This window comes from Carassius carassius, chromosome 28 (genome assembly GCF_963082965.1).
Source record: "Carassius carassius chromosome 28, fCarCar2.1, whole genome shotgun sequence".
In the NCBI taxonomy this organism is placed as follows: Eukaryota; Metazoa; Chordata; class Actinopteri; order Cypriniformes; family Cyprinidae; genus Carassius; species Carassius carassius.
In genome coordinates this window covers 10809083-10832840 of record NC_081782.1, presented here as the reverse complement: position 1 = coordinate 10832840, position 23758 = coordinate 10809083, and the positions used below count along the sequence as shown (strand labels likewise).

The 23758-nt window shown below is 38.4% G+C and overlaps 1 long non-coding RNA gene and 1 other non-coding gene across 4 annotated transcripts in view; one reads left to right on the top strand and one right to left on the bottom strand.

Moving 5' to 3' along the window:
- Nucleotides 1–23758, bottom strand: part of LOC132107929 (uncharacterized) — a 218865-nt gene that overhangs the window by 29666 nt on the left and 165441 nt on the right. The gene's annotated exons all lie outside the window — the stretch shown is intronic.
- trnal-uaa (transfer RNA leucine (anticodon UAA)) lies at nucleotides 12241–12323 on the top strand. The gene has a single exon. It is a non-coding gene; the product is annotated as a tRNA-Leu (tRNA).

The following is a 23758-nucleotide window of genomic DNA, read 5'->3' as shown; positions in this document are numbered from 1 at the left end:
ATTGACTTTTGCGTGTAAGTGTGTGTAACAAAATGATAAGAGAGGCAGCATCTGATACAGGATGATAAAACACTTTGCTGATGTCGGGGTGGATTTTTGCATTTCACAGGGGAGGAATTGGATGTTATCTGTGTCAGGGGAACATTTTTCCCCCGGAGGCTGCCCTGGGGCCATAGCCTTTCCCTGCTCACCCACAGACACAGAGCTAATCTCTCTGTGCATTACTCAACAACACACAGCCACCATTCGTGAAAACAAATGAATGGCATACAAGTAGCCTAAATTTCAGTGTACACATAACACACACACACACACACACACCATAATATATATATATATATATATATATATATATATATATATATATATATATTTAATATATAATATATTTGTGAAATCCAAATGAATGGCATAAATAAATAAAAATATATAAAATATATACATATTTATTTATTTATTTGTAATTATTATCTTGTTATTTTTATCTACCAATCAGCTTTCTCTGATTTTATTTTCAGGGTCACGATTGGTTGATATGAAAGCTGATTTATTAATGTGTAAACCACATGTAAACGTATCTATATAACATTCAAATGTCTATAAAACAACTCCAAATTCATTTAACGTTGAGAACATCAACGGCTGTTCAAAGTGGTTAGGCCAGGGCAAAGGGCAGGTGAGGTCTGCGTCTGTGTTCGTGCACGAGGTAGAATGAGAGAGAGAGACAGTCTTGGGTATCCTTGGCTGTGTACCTTTCAGCTAGCCCAAGCCTGATCTCCGACGATTGCCCGGCTACTTTACATGTCTCATTTGAATATATTGATTGGGCCCTGGGGCGTAGCACCAAGTTTTGGGCCCTGGGAACAAACCATCTTGCTGGGCCCCAGTACCAAATACCATAGTGGTACCAATGGGTGGGATATTTTGAAGAAAGTCGGTAACCAAAAGACTCATGGACCCCATTGACTTCCATAGTAGGAAAAAAAATACTAGTAAGTCAATGGGGACCAGCAACTGTTTAATTACCAACCTTCTTTAAAATCTTCTTTTGTGTTTAGCAGAAGAAAGGAAATCATAGAGGTTTGGAACAACTTGAGGGAGAGTAAATGATGACAATTTTCATTTTTGGGTGAACTATCCCTTTAAAGTTTAAATGTGTACAATAACAATGTAACCATTTTGCTTATTTCCTCTTAACACTAATTACTAAGTGAGTCTTACTGTCACATTCACCTCACTGTCACTGCTTTCACCTGGCCGTGATGAGGGGCCTGCTGCTGCAGGGTCTGAAACTGAAATATATGGCTTCAAATGGTTGCTAAAATATCATTTATTGTCACAATACCTTTTTTAAAGTGTAGGCTAAGTACAAGTTAATTGCTGATTATTTGTCTGTTTAAAATAAATGCAGACTATAGAATCACAGGGTACACTAACCGCCAAACTAGACATTCAGTCTTTGAATTATGTTTTAAAATAAGTCATTTTCAATCATTAAGATGTGCATTAAACTGAGAACAATCCTGTACTTAATGTAAGAACCTGTGCGAGCTAATTCGCATAATGCAGTAAAATAGGCGCTAACGATCTGTGTTTTCGCGGGTGTTAGATTTTGACACTGGAGGGAAATATACAGTGTTTTCATGTAAACTTCTGACTCTGGGTAGAACTCCTCCAAGAGTAGATATTTATGTTAAAACAATGCCAATGCTCAATGATGCATTTGGAGCTCACCTTTCTTTTAAAAAAACTGAGTGAGCAACTGCTTGCCCCCATTTGACTTTCTCTCTTTAATCTTCTTTTTGTTTTTGAGCTCATGATTTTCCTTTCTTAAGGAAATACATGACTCTTCCCCTGTCTTCCTAGTTCATATCACGGCATATCCAGCTCCTGTCTCATTAACTGATTCACCGCAGGTCCGCAGCAGAAGCACCTGAACTGCGGGTCGTACCATTTACATTGATTCGAGAGGGGAAATGACTTTTTTTATTTACCAAACCAGTGCCTAACTACAAGTTTAGTTTTGCACAGGAACTTTTTTATTTGGAAATAAATGCTTTACAAATGTTAGTGCATGTATATATGTATGTATAGAAAACTGACTTCTAAGGGCCCCCCCCTGCCTCGGGCCCTGGGTACTCGGTACCCTTTACCCCCCCAGTCCGACGCCCCTGATTGGGCCATCTGTAAGCCATTTATCTCTTTCAAAGGACCGTTAGAACAAGCCACCCCTCCTTCCTTCCCGCCCACCCCTAGTCTGCAGGTTCAGCAAACAGTCCTCCATAAAATGCGTCACACAGTGTCACACTCTGGGGGCTTGTGTGAGGAATGGTTGGTGGAGTTGAGAACGGCACCGGCTGGCAGATTCGACGAAAGAGCGGCCGGCCGGCTTGCAGCAACCACATATGATGACCTCGGGCTGGACTCCGCTTCGTCCACAGTGAAAGCCGATCAGGCTATCCACACCGCGAAGCAGATATATTTCCTCAGCGACCAGCACGGATCAGCAAATATCGTCCTCTTTTGGAAGGACAAACAAAGTAGTTTCACTTTCACAATGAAAGACACAGCATCTCCACAACATAGCGGTGGCGGCAACAACAGTACTACAGCAAGAATAAAAGTTACACCTTCTTTCTTTGCCTTGTTATGAAAATCTTCCCACACAGTGATGTAGACATGTGGGGGCGTGTTTAAATTAGGCATTTTAGGAGGACGTGGACAAGTCTTAACTTGTATAAAGAATATCTCTTTGGATTTGAGACTTTAGTCTTGGCAACTTTACAGATCTTCTTTATGCACCAAGAGCTTGTAACAATCCAAAGAGATTTTTTTTTAATCACTAAACAATCATTAAAACAATAATTACAATGAAAACTGAACATACTGTATAAAAATAAAACTTAATTCAAATTATTAATACATATTATAGTGTAGAGTATCTACAGAACATAACACCAAAATTATCATGAAACACTGCATAGTACAGCTCTTTTTTTAATATAGAAAAACTTAAAACTATTTTGTTTGGCAAAATTATTTTCAATAATATTTCAGATCAGCAATCAAATTTGACAAACAATGGTATCGGAAGCTTTGCTTTTTCTTCTTTTTAGCTCAACTCACAGTACAAATCTTTTTCATATTAATGCTAGTAGTTTGTATTTTGAATACTCTACAAAACATTTTTCATATTAATGTTAAGGATTATTAATATATTTACACACACACACACACACAAACATAAATATATATATATATATATATATATATATATATAACACATATTTTTTATTTATTTAGAAAGGTACAAGTCTTTATAAAGAAAGAGATGAAAGGAAGCTAATTAATGCATCGTTCAGGTGAAGGCAGCTGTGCTAATCTTCTCATATCACAACCCTAGCATGTTGTTGAAGGGAAGGCAAGGCTGAACCATCCCATTGTAGCGAGACGCAGGGACCCATCTGCAGACCACTGATGTTATTTAGAGATACACAAGCTCTAAAGCAATTGTACCACTTTCCCTGTCAGAGCTGTGTGAAAACCTCTTGTTACAGTGGACCAGACACCAGACGTCCTGTTCTGGCTTTGTCTCGGCTTCGTTTGGCCTGTCTGTATTTTTGCATCATCCCCTTGAGCAGTGTAATCAGATGATACAGCACTAACCCAACTGGCTGGATGCCATTTCAATGGCCGTTTTCACACACACATTGGGAGGATCTGGTCTCATCAGGTGATGTTGGTGATGGCAACAATCATGGTGGTTTCTCATAGTGTCATTTGAATTTTTACGAGTCAAGCAGAGCTGACGGTGACCTTTCTGTGGTGCGTAAGTGCAGGCCCAGCAGATGGTGGAAAATTGGACGGACTATCTGGGCCATACGGAGCATATGCAGTGATTTTGTGGAGCCTCTGTGTAGCGCGGCGGATCCCGGGACGTGGACGGCCGCCCGGTGAGACTGGCACAGCTTGCTGACATTGGCACGGTGCAAAGGTACAGCACGCCACCCTCCGTGCGCCTCTTTCCCTTCTTATCTCTTGTTCAAACACAACCCCACTGGACCGAACGAAGCGAAGAGGTACTTAACCCTGTGCTAATCACATTTAGAGAGACAATGAGAGCTTGTTCATGGCTGGGACATTAATCTAGGTTAACCTGAGGGCTGGAAACTGCAGTGGTTATACCCAGACCTGTGTGCAGTAAATTATAAAAATCAAACCAATATAGGATAACTTTTGAGTTGTGAGTTTTAATAAGGTGCACTTCAAAGCAGTATTATGAAGAAAAAATATATATACAGGTGCTGGTCATATAATTAGAATATCATCAAAAAGTTGATTTATTTCACTAATTTCATTCAAAAAGTGAAACTTTATATAACACAGACTGATATATTTCAAATGTTTATTTCGTTTAATTTTGATGATTATAACTGACAACTAAGGAGAATCCCAAATTTCAGAAAATTTGAATATTACTTAAGACCAATACAAAGAAAGGATTTTTAGAAATCTTGGCCAAATGAAAAGTATGAACATGAAAAGTATGAACAGTACTAAATACTTAGTTGGGGCTTCTTTTGACAGAATTACTGCAGCAATGCGGCGTGGCATGGAGTCGATCAGTCTGTGGCCCTGCTCAGGTGTTATGAGAGCCCAGGTTGCTCTGATAGTGGCCTTCAGCTCTTCTGCATTGTTGGATCTGGCATATCGCATGAAGTGCTCTAAAACTTCCTGGTATACGTCTACATTGACCTTGGACCTCAGAAAACACAGTGGACCAACACCAGCAGATGACATGGCACCGCAAACCATCACTGACTGTGGAAACTTTACACTGGACCTCAAGCAATGTAGATTGTGTGCCTCTCTTCCTCCAGACTCTGGGACCCTGATTTCCAAAAGAAATGCACAATTTACTTTAATCAGAGAACATAACTTTGGACCACTCAGCAGCAGTCCAGTCCTTTTTGAAACGAGACGCTTCTGACGCTGTCTGTTGTTCAATAGTGGCTTGACACAAGGAATGCGACAGCTGAAACCCATGTCTTGCATACGTCTGTGTGTAGTGGTTCTTGAAGCACTGACTCCAGCTGCAGTCCACTCTTTGTGAATCTCCCCCACATTTTTGAATGGGTTTTGTTTCACAACTCTCTCCAGAGTGCGGTTATCCCCATTGCATGTAAAATGTTTTCTATCACATCTTTTCCTTCCCTTCACCTCTCTATTAATGTGCTTGGACACAGAGCTCTGTGAACAGCCAGCCACTTTTGCAATGACCTTTTGTGTCTTGCCCTCCTTGTGCAAGGTGTCAATGATCATCTTTTGGACAACTGTCAAGTCAGCAGTTTTCCCCATGATTGTGTAGCCTACAGAACTAGACTGATAGACCATTTAAAGGCCTTTGCAGGTGTTTTGAGTTAATTAACTGATTAGAGTGTGGCACCAGGTGTTTTCAATATTGAACCTTTTCACAATATTCAAATTTTCTGAGATACTGAATTTGGGATTTTCCTTAGTTGTCAGTTATAATCATCAAAATTAAAAGAAATAAACATTTGAAATATATCAGTATGTGTGTAATGAATGAATATAACATACAAGTTTCACTTTTTGAATGGAATTAGTGAAATAAATCAACTTCTTGACAATATTCTAATTATATGACCAGCACCTGTATATGTGAAATCTTTTTACAATTTACACGGTAAAACTTTAGTATATGGACCAATTCTCACTATTAACTAGTTGTTTATTAGCATGCCTATTATTAACATATTTGCTGTTTATTAGTACTTATAAAAGCACATATTCTGCATCACCATATTCTACATCCCTAATCCTACCTAATGCCTAAGGATAACAACTACCTTACTAACTATTAAGAGGTTTTTATGACAGCCAACATTTAAAAAAGAATCATGTTTATTCATATTATTGTTATCCATAACACTGTAAATATGTAAATAATCTGTAAGTATTTCTAGATATTCATTTTTTTTACCTTTTCATATTTTATTCTTTAATTTAATCTTTAATCTTTAAAATTAATTAATTTTGTCTTGTCTTGTTGTATGTGTACACTCCTTATTCAGACACTTCTAAATCTGAAAAAAAAAATATACGTCTTAATCTTGATATATTTATTGAATTTTAGATTAGAGGCTTTTTTAATGCAGGTTTAGAAAATTTGCTCTATAGGAATCTCATTTCAAAATTTGAAGCAATGGAGCCCAGTAGCATTTTATTTCCTTTGCTAACAGAAGTAGCCGTCTCTCTCTTTCTGTTGCAACGGTGACCTTTTGAGTGACACCTGCTTTGACTGTTGTGTTCATACGACCAACTTTAGATCTGCGAGCATCTTATTGTACTGTGTCCTTCTTCCCCATCACTCCGCATCAGCAGTGCTCCGTCTTACTCCCAGATAGCATTCCTTTTTTTCTTTCTTTCTGCCTCTACCCCCTTCAGATGTCAGCATCTGTACACAATTCCTGTGCTGCAAATCCTTCAACTGGATGGATGAACGTCCACAGCCCATTCATCATCGCTTTTATCCCCTGCCCTCACCGCTGTTTTTACATCATCCTGTAGTCAACATGACAAGTGATGTCCCAGTCTCTTTTTCGCACTTTTTTCCCTCCCTTCGCCTTCTCCCCACCCTCTGTCCATATCTCTGTCCATTCTTTTCTGTTCTCCACTCTGTACCACTGGGACCAATGCGGCACCGTCCTCTCTAGCTGTAAAAGCCCTATAAAAAGCTAACACGCTGAAGAAAGGGTAATGATGAAATTTAACTGCTTGCCTTGGCGCACCTGGGGTCTGGTGTGGCTCGGGGCCTTAAATTGCCTCCCCCTTCGTCGCCACCGGAGGGCCCAGTGCACTGAACCAGAACTGCCCCGCCGAGGTCAATGCCACTGCAGAGAGGGAGAGTTATTTCATTTTAAAGATGTGATATAGATTTTGTGGGATCTCATTTTAACCTGAATAAAAGAGTTGGCCAGAGGAAGTTTGAAATATGGTAGAGGAGAGACCATCCCAGAGAAGGACAGTAACAGTGGTGCTGTTTAACCTGCAGTGGGCCAGATGAGTGCTGGAATCAGCACTGGATGCTAGTCTTTAGATTTGGCATGTTTATTTCAGCGCTGGGGTAGTTTGTTTGAAACTGGAGCCCAAGCTACTTGTAATTTAAAGCAAATATATAGGCAATATATTACTAGCCTCACTACAATACAAGAGTATAAAATAATTACTTATTAACATTGATCAACACACATACATAGAGCATGTCAAATATGGTAAACAAAATCTTATCTGTGCTTGCTTGATGTGGGACAAATTTTTGGCTGCATGGACTTTCAATTTTGAATAAATATTAAAAATATCTTTATTATAAAAGAAATTCATACATAAGGGTGAGTAAATGAATTTTTTTTTGGGGGGGGGGGGGGGGGGGTGAACTATCCCTTTAAAACTGCACTGGAAAACTGTTATTTGTAATTAATTTTTTTTTCAAGTCAAAATGTATAAAAATGGCCAACTTCTTTACTGCCTCATTCTTTTCTTAATGAATTTTAATGTTTTGTTTACTTTTTGTCTATCAAAAATATAAAAAAATCTACGAAAAAAAAAAAGATTTTACTTCAGAAACAATGATGCATAAATGTTATCATTAACACAATTAGGCCTATACTTTTTTTTATTACATCACAACAAGTGAAAAAAGACATAATGCACTAGTATACAATTTTCTAAGATAAAAGATACATATCTTATACACTGTTTCTTTTCCATCTCATGAAGAAGTTTATATATATAACGTAAGAAGTTTATATATATAACGTATTTTGCCACTTTTCTTTCAAATGGCACGTTTCTGGCAAAAAAATAAATAAAAATAAATAAATTCTAACTTGAGTTTTAATTTACATTAAATAGAAGTAATAAAAAGACATTTCTTTAAATTAGTTAAATGAGTTTGTTGTAATAAAATCAGCACTGTAGTGCATCACTCTGTTACTTGTAGGAGAAAGTGCCCCTTTTTTTAACTGTTTGCTAACTATAACCATGCTACTACAAATGTAGTTTAAGTTACTAGTGTCCACTCTCATATACTTTTTTTTTTTGGGTGTAGTTCTAGAGATAGCAGCACTGGTAAAGAAAGAAGGAAAACATACACTGTTTATATAGCTCCTATATAACAAACTATAGACAAGCCATAATAATTTAAACAGTCATACATTGGCTGTATCTCTGTCTATCTCAGTTTGCCCAGCGCTGTCAGGGTGTCAGGGCATGACTATTTTCAGTTCAGTGACCAACTGGCCCATGACCAGAACTCACTCAATGTCCCTGAGTTGAGATTCTGGCACTCTAGTGTCCTGGGTTCCGCCTTCCACCTGTCCCTGGCTACAGGACAGGCCCTTCTCTCTCTTTTAGCTCAGAGCATCCTGGCCTGCCGGTGTGGAAAATCACCCTTTGATGGGCCGGCAGGGCTGGCAAAAGAAGCAGCCATACTGCATACTACATGTATAGAGAAAGAGAAAGAGAAAGAGAGAGAGAGAGAGAGAGAGAGAGAGAGAGGAGCTGTGTTCCTCCTCACTGGTCTGAGTCCAGGCTGTATCGTCTCCTTCTTATGGAATGTAGTAATTCTGGTAAACAGCTATTGTCATCCCCCATTACATTTTACTGTTAAGAAGTTATTTTAGGGTGTTCTTGCAAGGTAGTAATGCATTACTATTTTAGTAGTATAATCTGAAGCTAGTTTGCATGCAGTATAACACAAATTCAAGTCTGAAGGCCAACCATGTTTATTTATTTATTTTCCAGACAAAAGATACAAATGAGTCTAGTTCCGTTCCTGGATGTTATTTGAAGAATACTGTGATCTAGTTAATAATATAAAATATATAGTAAATGTTTAATTATAGAAATTATATGACTGTTTATTTCAGCTAATAAATTTTTCTAAATGTTTTCGTTTTAATGATAATAACCAATATATATAGCTGCCCCCTATGTTTTGTCACAGAAGGATTTCTTAAGTTGCTTAATTAAATAACCTGTAAATGAAAACTGTATACTAAATATTTGTATTATGTGGTAACTGTTACCTAAAGCAATAAGGCTACAAGATCACTACACAGCACTCCATTTAAAAACACAATAAACGAGACCACCCATCAGAGCTCCACGTGTGAGGTTGCCCACGACAAGCCTATTTACTGCTCTTGGAAATGACTTATTACTAAAAGGATTATCATGACACACATACAAACACAAACATGGTAATCCTCATTAAAACTTGGAAAGCCCCACCAATGCAATCCAACTGATGCCCCTGTAGGATGAGCTACGAGTACAGCAGCCAAAACACAACAGTCCCCATCAGCCAGGAGGCATCAGACCCCTCTCATCCGCTCATCTACAGAGGCGATGACTGTAACGGGATGGTGAGGAATTAAGAGAGAGCGGGAGAATGAAGGAGGGCAGAAGACAGAAATAAAGCAGGTGCTGGAGGTCCAGAAAAGAAAAGCGCATGACAGAGATGAAGAAAAGCAGAAAGAGAAACGCAGCCAACATGGTCACGGCAGAAGGACCCCCTGCTTTTGATCTGCCAATTCGAATGTAATAACAGATAAATAGACAGGGCTCTCTGGGATACAATGGCAAACAGCTTGGGCCTGCCAAGGGAAAGAGAGCTAATGCTCTCCCTCATGCACAGTCCCTGCGGCAGGCCTGGCTCTCTCAGCCCCACTGTCACACTGAATGATAAAGCAGACAGATTGCTCAGAACGGCAGACACTTTGATACCCGGCAGCCCCTGAGGCGCAGCCGGAGTGCCTCTTTAGCCATTCACAAGTTAATGTGCCAATTTGTTTTCCAGCGTGCCTCAAGGAGAATTTATGCCGATGGACTTGAGAGCAATGGGTAAATACTAATAAAATGCTCTTTTTGCAGCAATTTGTTTAATTGGCCACAGTGGGGATGGGTTCGTTGAGCTGGATTGAGATGACCCTGAGAAGATGGCTCTGCAGATGTTTGCAGCATCTCCCTTAACGGTGATCTAAGCACCGCCGTCCCCCCCCCGCTAATCGGCCACCCGCATAACCACTTATCACCGCTATACCCGCAGAAGCCTGTGAAACGAATAAACTGAAATGTAAATAAATAATAAAGATAAACTATGAAGGAGAATTTTTGACCTTCGGAAGGGCATAATGGAGACTGGTGTTTGGCGTTCTCCGATTAGCAACGGAGCAGGAGATTTGGTGTGCAAGCTTCTCTTAAAGCTAGCAAGATACTAATTACAGGCCTCTTTGTTCTGCACATTATCTCTACAGTTGCACTGTAAATTAGGCATGCAGATTGTAAAAATCAACTAATACTGGATAAATCTACTACACATAGCTTGAGGGAATGTTCCATTTGCATAAAAGAATTAAGTATGAGTTCTCCATACAATCTTGTTCCCCAGCTTTGAATAAGCAGCTATGACAATAATTTGAATTTTTCTCCTTCGCACAAAAGAAAAAGACTATATGGTCTATAGATCTATACTTTATGGATATCTTTATACTAACTTATAGTAATTTCTATTTCAAAAACAAACTAACTATATATATATATATATATATATATATATATATATATATATATATATATATATATATTGTGAAAATATTGATGTACATATTTAAATTAATATCATTTTTATTATATATAAATCTAATATAAAAACATAAAATATTTTTTTCTGAAATATATACGTGTGTGTTTTTATTTATATATAATAAATATACACACAGCACACACACATTAATGTAAACAAAAACGTTCAAATATTGAGAAATAGTAATACTAAAAAAATGTTTGCTCGCACTTAATTTTAAGGTCTAATTTTCACCATTAAAACGAATTTGCTGCTTGTTAGTAGGGTAGTTTTTATGTATAGGTATTGGGTAGGATTAGGGATCTAGAATATGGTCATGCAGAATATGTGCTTATAAGAATTAATAAACAGACAATATGTTAATAATAGGCATGCTAACAAACAACTATTTAATAGTGAGAATTGGTCCTAAGGTGTTTCCAAACGCTTTTCATAAAAATTTAAATATTACTAGAAGTGAGGATATCAGTTCCATTTATATTTACTGTATGTACTGTAGTTTGCAGGTAGGCTGTTCTAAACTTCTTCTCTGGATGCTTCTCGATGAAGGTGAGATCTAATGTCCCGAGTCTCCTGACTTCCTAAATCGTCTGCACAGCATATGTATTTTACAAATGCTGAATTTAGTTTCCCTCAAACAATCAGAACCACTGAGTACAAAATGAAGCTGAAGCAGACAGGAACAGCACTGTCAAACTGTGGTCTAAAAAGTGAAGAGGCCTGTGGTGCTGTGGAGAGAGGTGTGTGGGCTCTGATGTCAGCGCGGGCCCCGAGCCTGTGTGTGAGAGGTGTTAATGGGCCCACGCAGGGCCACAGCTGAGCACTGTGCTCAGTCTCGGCTGGTGCGCTCAAGGTCGAGGATTATGCCACGTCCTGTGACCAAACAGATGCTTCTGACAAAACACATCACACCAATAGAGACTCCTCCCCTCCCGCTGTGGGGCCTCATTCAGAGCCAAGATAGAGGAGAGCAGCCACTCTTTTCAGCATCTCCCACCTACATCCACATGCGCACACACACACACACACACACACACACACACACATGCACCCCAATCAATACAGCACACTGATAAAGGTGGGAGAGCAGCCCACCTCAGGCAAGCAACATGAGCCTCAGGGCAGCCGTGGGCCATTCTTCACAAGCATAAACTGATGAAACACACTCTAAACCCATGTGCAGCAGCATAAAATACTGAAACTCTGAAGTGGCTTTAAAGCATAAAATGACACATATACAAAATCCGACAGATCTGGTATTAAAGAGAATTCAGTCATCACTTATTCACTTTCATATCATTCAAAACCTGTACAGGTTTCATTCTTCTGTGATACTCAAAATAAGATATTTTGAATTACTGTACGGAAAAAAATAAATAATTATAATAATAATTTAAGCGAATCTCAACATTTACAAATACATATTTTAAATCAAACTTTGTATCTGTTAACATAAGTTAAAGCATTGCGACATTTTAATGAACTAAGGTTAAACAATGGTGACAAAATATACTGCTCATTGTTTGTTCATGTTAGTTAATTCATTAACTAATATTAAAAAAATTAAAGTAACCAGGGTGGCTGAGTGGTTAAGGCGTTGGACTTAAGAGCCAATGGACAAATGTCATCGTGGGTTCGAACCCCACTCCTGGTAGACAAATGAGAATTTTAAAAAGAAAACAATAATTTGGTTGTTTATTTGGCTGTACAGTATGAGTTTCTGTTAGGGGTGGTGTTGGCGCAGTGGATAAGACACACGTCTTTGGCGTGAGAGACCCGGGTTCGAATCCACTGTGAACCGCCAGTGTGTCCCTGAGCAAGACACTTAACCCCTAGTTGCTCCAGAGGCGTGCGACCTCTGACATACATAGCAATTGTAAGTCGCTTTGGATAAAAAGCGTCTGCTAAATGAATAAATGTAAATGTAATTTACCAAATATATATTATTATTAAAATATTTAAATTTGTCTGTACTTTGTTCTTTCCCTGACAAAAATCCTTTACTGTACCAGAACAATTTGGTTCTGATTAAATAAGTATATGATCTTATAGGCCGATTAAATACAAATCCTGTATATTGGCCCCTAAAAGAAAATCTTCCTTTGTGTTTTGCTGAAGAATGAAAGGTTTGAAATACAGGTGATAAAACTAAATAAGTGATTTTCTTTTCTTTTTTTCATTTTCAAATTTTATTTTTGTTAAAAATATATATATTATCCAAAGAATTAATACTGCATTTAAAGTAATGCATTTTATTAGTTAATCAAATACAGAGAGTTTTCTTTAGTAGCACAATGCTCAACTTTTTAAAATGCTTCGCCCATTTAATTACAGGTTTGTTTTTACAGGTTTAGGTGACCATTAAAGTAAGGCCATTCCTGTTTTATTTTTTGGGACATAATTTACCCACATGGATGGTGATGTAGGCCACAGTGGAGCACAAACAGACCCAGGGGAGGTGTGTTGTGATGGGGTAGGGTGAGAGCAGATGTATAGATGTGGTATACCCAAATGACAAGCCCGTTGGACCCATGGCAAGCCGCAATTAACGACCCATGCACACATTACAGGATGAAAAATGCCCACTGTCCAAGCAGTGCGGCTCTGCTTGGCAGCCGGAATTCTTCATTACTCCAGCTCTACCATGTGCAGGAAGGGCTGGCAGACATACTGCAACAAACATGCTGCAAAAAAATAAATAAATAAATAAAAAACTGCTCTACAGTGTAAACCAAAATGTCATTTGTAACGTGTTCAGTTACATCAACATCTGAAAACTTTGGATTAATGTACTTATTTAGCAATGACAGATTTTATACTATAAACAAACCTTTTTAAAAACCAAGTTAGTGAAAAAAAGACATATTTTACTGATCTAATTATTTTCCCAAAATGAGAGAAAATACATTACTTGTAACTTTCTATATAATGCTAAGATCTAAACCATGGCATCTAAACTGTGTTTATTCTTGTAAATACATGAGAATGCATCAAGAACATATCCACAGCATTTCAACAGTGAGCCATTTGAGTAATGTGCACAAAATACTCTCATAGATGAGTGTTTCATGGTGGGCCACCATCACCCAGGTCTGGTCTATAGAAATGGACTGGCCACCGACAACAGAGCTCTCACTAGAGCCAATACAAACCCTTCTGACCTAGAGAGTACATTATCCAATCGATCGCATTATTGTGAGACCAAATCTGTGACAAATTCCTCTTCTAAATGCTCACATTTAATCAAACACAATTCACAATGCCAGATCACTGTGCATCCTATAAAACATGTCACATAGTTATAGAATACAAAGGGATGTAATGTAAAATAGTTGTGCATGTGCATTATCAACCTCTTTAAAAAATAAATAAATAAGCTCATAATCTGGAGATCTAAATTGAATGCAGGGCGTAACTGCATGAAAAATCACATTAAAGAGCTGGCTTATCTTATCAGTGCCATCTCCTATATCAGGAGATATCGCGTTATAAACAGGCACATGCTGAGCCACCACCGTTCAGGAATGTTCCCCGTGAAATTCAAGGCTCTTCAGGAAGAGACCAATCACATTCCAGACATCAACAATAAACTTTTAAAGGCCCAGCTGCTCCTGGTGTTAATTGGCATTTATAAAGCTAACAGATTATTTTCATATTAAGTGTACACTTATCTGATTAGAGGATACATTAATTACCAAATTGTGAAACAGTTTGTGAAAAATTGGGCAATTTGTTTAAAAATTACTGTTAGGTCCCTTACAATATGATTTAACAGGAAAAGATAATTACCAGTGAATTATCTTTCTAAGGACATGTCTTATTAAAAGTTAACTAGTGCTTGATGACAATTATTAAGACCTTAATTAAATATAGATGATTGTTTGGCATCTGAATCTAATGCAGGCTATCGCAATGGGGTTATGATACAAGTTTTAATATAAATGCCATGGGACTGTTTAATAATCTTGTAATATAATAAGGGTCACTGTAGCTAAATGTGCCAAGTTATTATAAAAGACACTTTAGCCCCAAAAATTTACAAGGTACAAACTATAGTTTTTGCCTTTCCCTTTTCCTCCATTAACTATTTAGCTAATACTTTATAGTAAGGTTGTACATGGTAACATCACTTAAATCAATAGCTAACAGGAAATAACATTAAAGCTGCAGTCCGTAACTTTTGACTCTCTAGCGGTTAATAAACAGAACTGCTTGCGTCTTGCGGAAGAACATTGTAGCCGGAGCTACTTCTCTCTGTTTATGTCTATGAAGAATCACAAATGTCCCGGGTTACTCCGCCGCGGTACCCCCGAAGCAATCTAAAATAGTCCGAATATAAACACTTATTATAGATGTACCCTAGTGATTCAGGACAGGCTAAAAACACGGTTTGGAAAATGGATTCATGGTGTACTCGCTTATTATATACAATTAGTAAATCTTGAACACAAAAAAAGTTACGGACCGCAGCTCTGATTGGTTGTTTCTTACCGGGAGTGGTGAATTTCTGCAAATGGCAATAGGACCACTGGGAGGAACCAGAGGAGCTTGATTTGTTCACAGATTATCTGTCTCATATTCTACTGTCAGGACATAATGACAGGTTTCACAAATACATTTTTACAAAAGGTTACCTACTTCAGCTTTAAGTTTTACAGAATGTATTAAGTTTGATTAATGCTTCTTTTGACATATGTAAAATTATACTGTAAACATGTTAAACATGTATTGATATTTCACTGCAAAAACAGACTTTTTAATTTGTCTTTTTAAGCATGCAAATCAACAAAATGTACATGCGAAACAATACTGCATATTGTCTATATATAATTATTTTAATTGGCCAAAAATAATAATTAAATACAATACAATCTACATGACAAACTATTTCTGCTACTCAAACTTCTTTAAAAACCCACTGAGTGAAAAAAAAAATCTTTTACAGGTCATATGGCGATTATTTTTGCAAAAGGAGAGAAAATACATTACTTGTAACTTTCTATAATACTATAAGATAAAACATTACATTGTTAAGCTAAAACATAAAAAAAAAAAAACATCAAATTTAAACATTGTTTCTTCATGTAAAAGTCTTCTGGTAAAAGTAATTAAGAATATGACTTTTTTAATTTATTTAATGCATTATGAGCAAACAGGAATTAACAATAAACAATAGTATATTTAAGTTTAACTAATGTATTTAAATACACAAATAACGATCTAGATAAAAAAAAGTGCTGTAAAAACGTTCTTCACAATAATTAATTAATTAACTAAAGTTAAAGAACTGAACCATTTTGTATAGTGTTTCTAAAAACCTGTAAATATTCAAAAGTAAACACTACTGAATTATTCAAATCAATAATTACCAATCTTGCAAATCAAACTGTTTTGTGAAACTTTTGCGTATGCGTGTTTTCATGTCAGTGGGTTTACACAAAGGGACACAGGTGGCTCAATCTCCACTGGGCTGAGGAGACAATTTGTCAAGACCCCTTGCCATGATTAACTTCCCTCCACATCAGAGCAGAGAAAAGTGGAAGAATAGGAGGAAAGGAAGATGGAAGTGACAGAGAAGGAAGATGAGAAAAAGGTGAAGAGATAGGAAGAAAGACAAGCAAGGAGAAAGATTCAGGGAGGGGTGAGGGGAGCGGGAGGACACGCTGTTGATGCCCCAGTAACTCTGAGCGGGTCGTCTCACACTCACATTTATCCCTCAGAGTTCCTCATCCGGATCCTTTCTCAGGACACATCCCACAGCTCACCGCCCGGGAGAAGTCTATGAGCATGGCTGAGGCGGCCTCCTGACTATGAAGTTTCCAGAAATGGCCCTCTTTATCAGGGGAAAACACATTCATCAAAGCCCTCGTCAAGCGTCTGAATGAACAGTTATCCGAGCGTAGCCTTACGCGGCCACCAAAGTTCTTTCACTTGTTAGTTTGTTTATTTTTAAGAGATAGGGGTCCTCCATTGATCTGGATGGACACCCCCTACATCCAAGAGCAATAACCAGCAATAAAACAAGTTTCGAAATGTATATATAAGCCAAGTGATGGGGGGAAGGGAAGGTTCTTGGGTTGTTCAAATTCACAGAGGCTTAAAAAAGGGATAAACCATGTGGCACTGGCAGTGTTTGGAGAGTTAAACAAATATCTTTGCCCCTCTGCCCTTGTCTTCCCTCCTCCCTCTTCCCAGGATGTACATAGAGAGTGAGCAGCGTGGATTAGAGTGTCAGTGCACTAGAGCAGAGATGCGGGAGGGGGTGCGGGAGGTGGAAATAGAAAGGACACTGGCCCGGGCCCCGTCAGTCCATTAAGCAGGGTGTCTAACATCCCATTTCCCTTGCACTTCCTCCCTCCTAATCCCTTTATGCGAAACTCACTCAAGAGTAAGCATGTGTGAAATTGAGGACTTTCTAATACACATTGCGTGGCCCAGCTTGGCCCCTGCGGCTAGAAGGGCATTGCTGGGGTGGCTTTATAAAACTGTGGCAAGCAGAATTATATCATAATCAACAGTGACTTCTCCCACTATGACTTTCAATGGCATTGACATCCACACCAGGGCATATCGGCCACTGTGCATTAAGACACGGAGAGCTGAGCATAAGAGGGATGGGTGGTGCTTACGGGAGCCTGTCCCCAAACCTTTAAAACTCGCTATCTTGTGAATGATGTGTACTGATCAAACCAATCAAATGAAGTCATTGTTCTTTAATCAGCATTACACACAGATATCAGCCATGCATGCTCTGCCTTGCTGGACAAGTACTCACCAGGGTTGAGCGCCATTCAGAAATGAACTGAGAATGTCAGACTCTATCTATCTATCTATCTATCTATCTATCTATCTATCTATCTATCTATCTATCTATCTATCTATCTATCTATCTATCTATCTATCTATCTATCTATCTATCTATCTATCTATCTATCTATCTATCTAGCTATCTATCTATCTAACTATCTATCTAATGTAAGTATAACATTTTATGACCAGTAGTGCAGAAAACTAATGAAAGGTGAATTAAATCCACTGAGGGTACCTGGAAAAAGTATGTAATCCCATTGGATTTTGTTGGTTTTCTGCATTAACTGGTCATAAAATGTAATAATTATATTGCATAACTCTAAATAGATATAAATAATAGACAGAAGGATAGGCAGACGGATACTGTAGATAATAACAATTTGTGACTTGATATGTTAGCTCAATGAATAAATGTAAATAATGCACATACACTCTCTATATATATTTACTCTCTCTCTCTCTCTCTCTCTCTATATATATATATATATATATATATATATATATATATATATATTTCAATCATGACAACTTTCAGAATATTTGAGCATGGTGATTGATATGACAATATTAATGTATTTGGTCTTGGCGGAAAAGATCTGCTACGCTGCTGCTGAATTGCTGCTGCTGTTGGTTATTGCTGTAGTTGTAGATTATTGCTGCTGCTGCAAGCAAGTATAGGAACTTGCCACTGCCAATGCATATGGCGATATGGTGCTGTGAGTATTTAAGACGTACTGCTGCTGCACAAATATCATATAAAATAACCCCATAGCTGAACTATACAGGTGTTGCTGGGGAAGGCGAAGGGTTTCAGAGAACTCTGAAAATGCGCTGTAGGAATCTCAAGTGAATGTTGGCCAGTCATATAAATGCAAGGCAGTAAGCTCATTGGCTGCATATGCAGCATGTTCCAATCAGCTTGTGCCAAGCCGCTTAACTCTTTGAATATCATCAGTTACGTTAAAGGAACACTTCACTATTTTTGAAAATAGCATCTAGCTGAAAAATGACCAAAGAGTTTGTATAATTTTCCTATTTAAAACTTGACTCTTCTGCAGTTACATCATGTACTAAGACCGACAAAAATGAAAAGATGCGATTTTCTAGGCCGATATGGCTAGAAACTATACCCTCATTCTGCCATAATAATCAGGTAACTTTGCTGCCATACCACGGGTGCAGCAGGTGCAATGATATTATGCAGAACCTGAAAATAGTCCCCAGCTAATTTCCAACGGTAGCTTTTATTTAGATAGGATACTGTAATGACAGGAAGCAAAGGTCCACGAGCCGTTGTCCTGACATGTTATCCTACCCGTCAAATTGTCCTACAAGGGTTTACTGAGCATGTGCACATCAATATTTTGTCTTTTTTCTCATGCTAAACAACATTTAATGTATCTGCATTACTGTAAAGGTAGGCTTAGGGTTGGGTAGGTTAATAAAACACAATCAAATAGGTAGGAAAAAAAATATATATTGTTATTGTTATTTTTATTGTTACTGTAACTGTATCCCTTCTAGCTACAACTGTGATTATAACACAGAATTACTGTATTTGCATTACTGTAAGGGTAGGTTTAGGGTTGTGTAGACGTTAATAAACCATAATTTTACAGGTAGCATTTTTCGTTGTCAAATTGTTCTACCCACTGTTTTAATAGGAGGTAGCAAAATCTGACAGGGTAGCACAAATCGACAGAACACCGGGATTCAATCTCAGGTTACCCATAACACTATGGCACTGTAGACCGATAGATTCTACTTCCTGTCATTCCGATTCAACCTCATGTGGGGTGTGGCCTATTTGAATTACAATTGATTTGTATATTTTGCCCAACCCTCCTACTCACAACGTCCACAGAACTACTCAGCACTCCACTGTGTTTCCCTCCCACCGAACCGTCATGGCACAAGCCTCATTTAAAATATCTGTCTTTACTTGACCAGTTCCACTCCCTCATAATGGTTCTTCGCACAGCCACTCGACAGCAGCGGAGTCCTCCATTGATATTTGTTCTTCAATTTGTGTCATGAGGGCATATTATTACTGCTTTTCACATTTCCAAGTGTTCATAATGCATGTGCCTCTCCACATGAGGACCATTGCGAGCGCTCTCCATTGTTTGCGGAATACAACATGACTCCCCCCACTGAGTGGTAATATGGCTATTTGCTCAGTCAATTTGCTGTTCCCAGCATCCAAGCACATGCAAATACATCGACTGATGTGTGCTGGGCGACAACAGTTTGTGTTACAACAGCTTGCAAACTATTCCAAACAGTGCCGTTTTTAAGGGGCTACAATAAAAAGCAGATTCTGGAAAGCTTGTCTGGAGTGTGACCTAATGACTCTGCAAATGCATGAGGTATAAATGAGGATCTATACCACCTGGAGGGGTTTTGAAATTGCCTGTCATTGACTGTGCTGTTACATGTAACATGCAGAGCATCATGATCACAAGTGCTCGATCAACATCTTAGACTTTACTCACCCAGGTTCACATTCGAGTAATCTACATTATACAATGACTTTTACAAGACCCATGGCCCATCTTAGTTTTCACTGTCTCTTTCTTTCCCTCTTTGTCTAGGTGTCGCTCCTGGGCCACAGCGGAAATGTAGACAGGTAGTGGAGCGAAGCAGAGAGACATGAAGGAAATGAAGGCCAGTGGCCTGGAGTCAACCTTCCTGTCAGGACAGCGTGGCATGAGGAACACAGCACTCATCTCCTGTGCCAATTACAGTTTTCCCAGACAACGCCACAGGACAACAGTATAAACAACAACTAAACCATACTCATAAAGGAGTGGATTGGATGAATAACAGCTACAAGTTTATACATAAATGTAATACTTTATAGAATGTGCTTCATAAATAGTGTTTGGGGTAACATGTTCACACCATATTACTTTTCAAATAAAATGCATTCTATTTATTTAATTTATTTACTTACAAATACAATTAACAATATCTAACTTCCCAATACTGAGTGAAATGGGTATACTGGGGTTGGTATAGTACGTGTAAGAATAATAGGTGTGTGCACTTTTACCAGTACTTTTTGAGTACCAAATTTGCATAAAATGATTTCTGAGGAATCATGTGGCTGGAATCATCAAGTCTGGAGTAATGGATGCTGAAAATTCAGCTTTGCCATCACAGGAATAAATTACATTTTAAAATATATACAAATAGAAAAAAAATTGTTTAAATGTTTGAGAATATTTAACAATATTAATATTTAAAACATATATATTTTATTATTATTTTATTATTATCAAACAAATTCAGCCTTGATGAGCATAGGATACGTTTTAATTCGAAATGTTTGACCAGTACAAAAAAGTAAAGGTTGTAGCCCAAAACTGCTTATAAAAACATTAAACAGTAAAATTCATTCATCAAAGGCAATCATAATATATGTAATAATTATACAAATATTTTTGAATATTTACATTAAAATTATAATAACATTTAAAATAATTATATAATTATGTTGTATTATTAATAATAATAATTATTATATTATATATAATGTATTATATAAATATGCTCATGAAAGTCAGGAAACAATTTTTCATGCTATAGGCTATCTGTAAGTCATTAGATTCCAAATATATTGCAGGAATAAGCACCTGTTCACTCACCCACTGAACCAAAAAAAGAGAACAAAGAAAAAAAGTATATTGTAACATATTACTTTTGTAAGTAACATTCCCAAAACTGTACACAGTACTAAAAAAACAATTATGGGACTCTGTAAGGACTCTAGAAACCTAATAGCTGATATGTGGTAACTTTAGCGATAATTTAACTGATTTTCCAAGTCGATCAGTTAAAAAGCCCCATGGCAATGGGGGCCAATGTCAGCAAATCATAATATTTCTCTTCGTAGACCTGTGAGGGTTTGATCAGCTCCCGACCAGGCCATCCCCCAGGACTCAACATTTGGATTCAGAGAGAGCGATAGCATCAGTGCCCCTTGTCCCCTTCCCTGCACACCGCACTTTCACACTGATACAGCTCCCAGGAGATCGGGGGAATAACCGTGTCGGATCCGTGTCGGGGCTCAGGCTATAGTCCCCTTTGGCCCCGACTCGAGCCGCCTAGAGGAGGGGCGAGGCTCCAGCCGTGGGCTCTGTCTGTCTGCTAGCACTGAACCATGGCTGGCTAAGATAAGCTTCCACCCCCATCCCCTCTCAGACACATCCATGCTGGAGGCTTTACCCCGTCCCCCGCTTCTTCTCCACGCTGCCCCCTGCTGCACAGGTGCCGGACCCTGCTATATGACAGTTGCTAAGCAACATGCTTTGAGGACACCCACCTGCCTTCAGGCTTCAGTGGTCTAAATTTTGTCTTAATTGCAAATTGAGTGGGAGACACGCAAACGCCCCCTGAATGTGAAATAGATGCTGGCGAACGTCGGCGGGCTAATCAAGAGACAGTGATGGGAGGCAGCCACCATGATCGGAGTAACACACACTGTGATGTCATAACCATTACATAGTCCTATCATTTACTTCATCATTCTTGACTAATACAGTACTGAGCAAACAAAAAAAATCAGGGCTATTAAGGCTAAATATGATGAAAGGAACGAGAATAAATCCTCTTTGTCAGAGGCAAGCATATTTCCCTTTCTCCGGCCAAAAACTCTCACACCAAATCCACGAGCCCATTTGCTGGATTCAATTACCAGCTCCTGTACCAAATCCGCAAGAGACTATGTTCCAAAGGATGCTCATTTCAGCTCCTCTCCTGCCAAATCCCAAAAGAAATCTCTTTCATTTGAACAATGCACTTTTTCCTATTTAAAAAAAGAAAGAAAATCAATATCTGGTTTCAATATGAGGGGACAGGAATCAATATTGCCAGCCTTTGGGTTTTTTCTACGCTTGCTTCCCACTGCTGGCCCATAAACAGAAACAATGGAATATGGTTATGACAGGGTCAGGGATGGCTCAGCTGATAGAGCCTATGATTAGGTTCTTGTGTTACAATCACCACAGCGCTTTACTCTACTGATGCCTTTAACCTTTTCATGCCATGTGCAGCTCAAACAAACTCAATAGCGTTCCTTTTCTCCCGACTCGACCCCCACTTGCCTCAGTGTCTATGTCCAATGTGGTGGAAGCGGGATCATCAGACGAAGAATGAGTCTTGGATTTGTCACTTTTTTTCTCTCTGTAATCCTTTATGAACACAGGCACAATGGGGCTGCTCATTGTCCCCCGGTTCTCAAGCCTCATTGGAAAGGTTTGTTTACCAGAGACATGAAATTGGAAGAGTCACTGTACAGATAAAAAAATACTTTAGACTTTGTTCAAATCCCCATCTTCACTACTGTGATGAACTTGATGACTGCTAAAAACACTGAGTCTTAAAACGCCATTTAGAGATAAAGTAATGACATTTTTCCTTGGATCCATGTACTTCTTAGATAAGCCAACTAAAACAAACCCAAAATAACGTAAATCCGCAGAAGCTTTGTCCGCATCTATACTACAGTATAAGGATCTTGACATTGCCATTGCCTTTTTAAGTTAATAATATACCTATACTTGAGGTGCACACCTGAAGACGTCTTGGACCCCACGGTGTCAATGTCTTTAAGAATGGAATTACTAACAAATTGCTGTGGGTCTGCACATAATTTAGAGGCTGGTGGCAATTTTATGACTTGGTAATGTTCCTAATTACATGCCCGTGAAAGACTTAATTAATTGAGGGAGGTAGGAAGAGAGAAGAACCTGGATCGAGAGCAACGAAAAAAAAAAAAGAAGAAACTGGTGAGAGAGGAAAAGTGGCTGGTGTGTTTGTTATCGTGGTTCCACTGCATTGGGTTTTACTGCCTAAGGAGAATTTAGTGGCTCTTTATTTGCTCAAAGAAAATGCAAGTCTCCTGAAAATACGACCATCACGATCAACCCCTTGCTGATACCTAATATTCGTTCTCCCACCCTCTCTGACTTTTTCTAAAGTGGCTGTAATCATATTATTGTAAATGTTGGTGCAGTTAATTGCATCGGGAGGAAAATAGGTTCCGCTTGGTGGGTTATGGAGAATTTTATAAAGTTTGTTTTCCCATAGGAAGATTGAGTCAGTAATAGTGTTTTTGGGGAGTAGCGGGTGGGGAGGCAAAGAGGGCGTGGAGACATTTAAATACAAATGTATGATTCCACCTTCAAACTAGACAAAAGAGCTGTGTGCTGAAGCTCTCGTATCACAAAGCAACTTTCTAACACAAACACGTACACAACGCTGCCAATAGTGTGT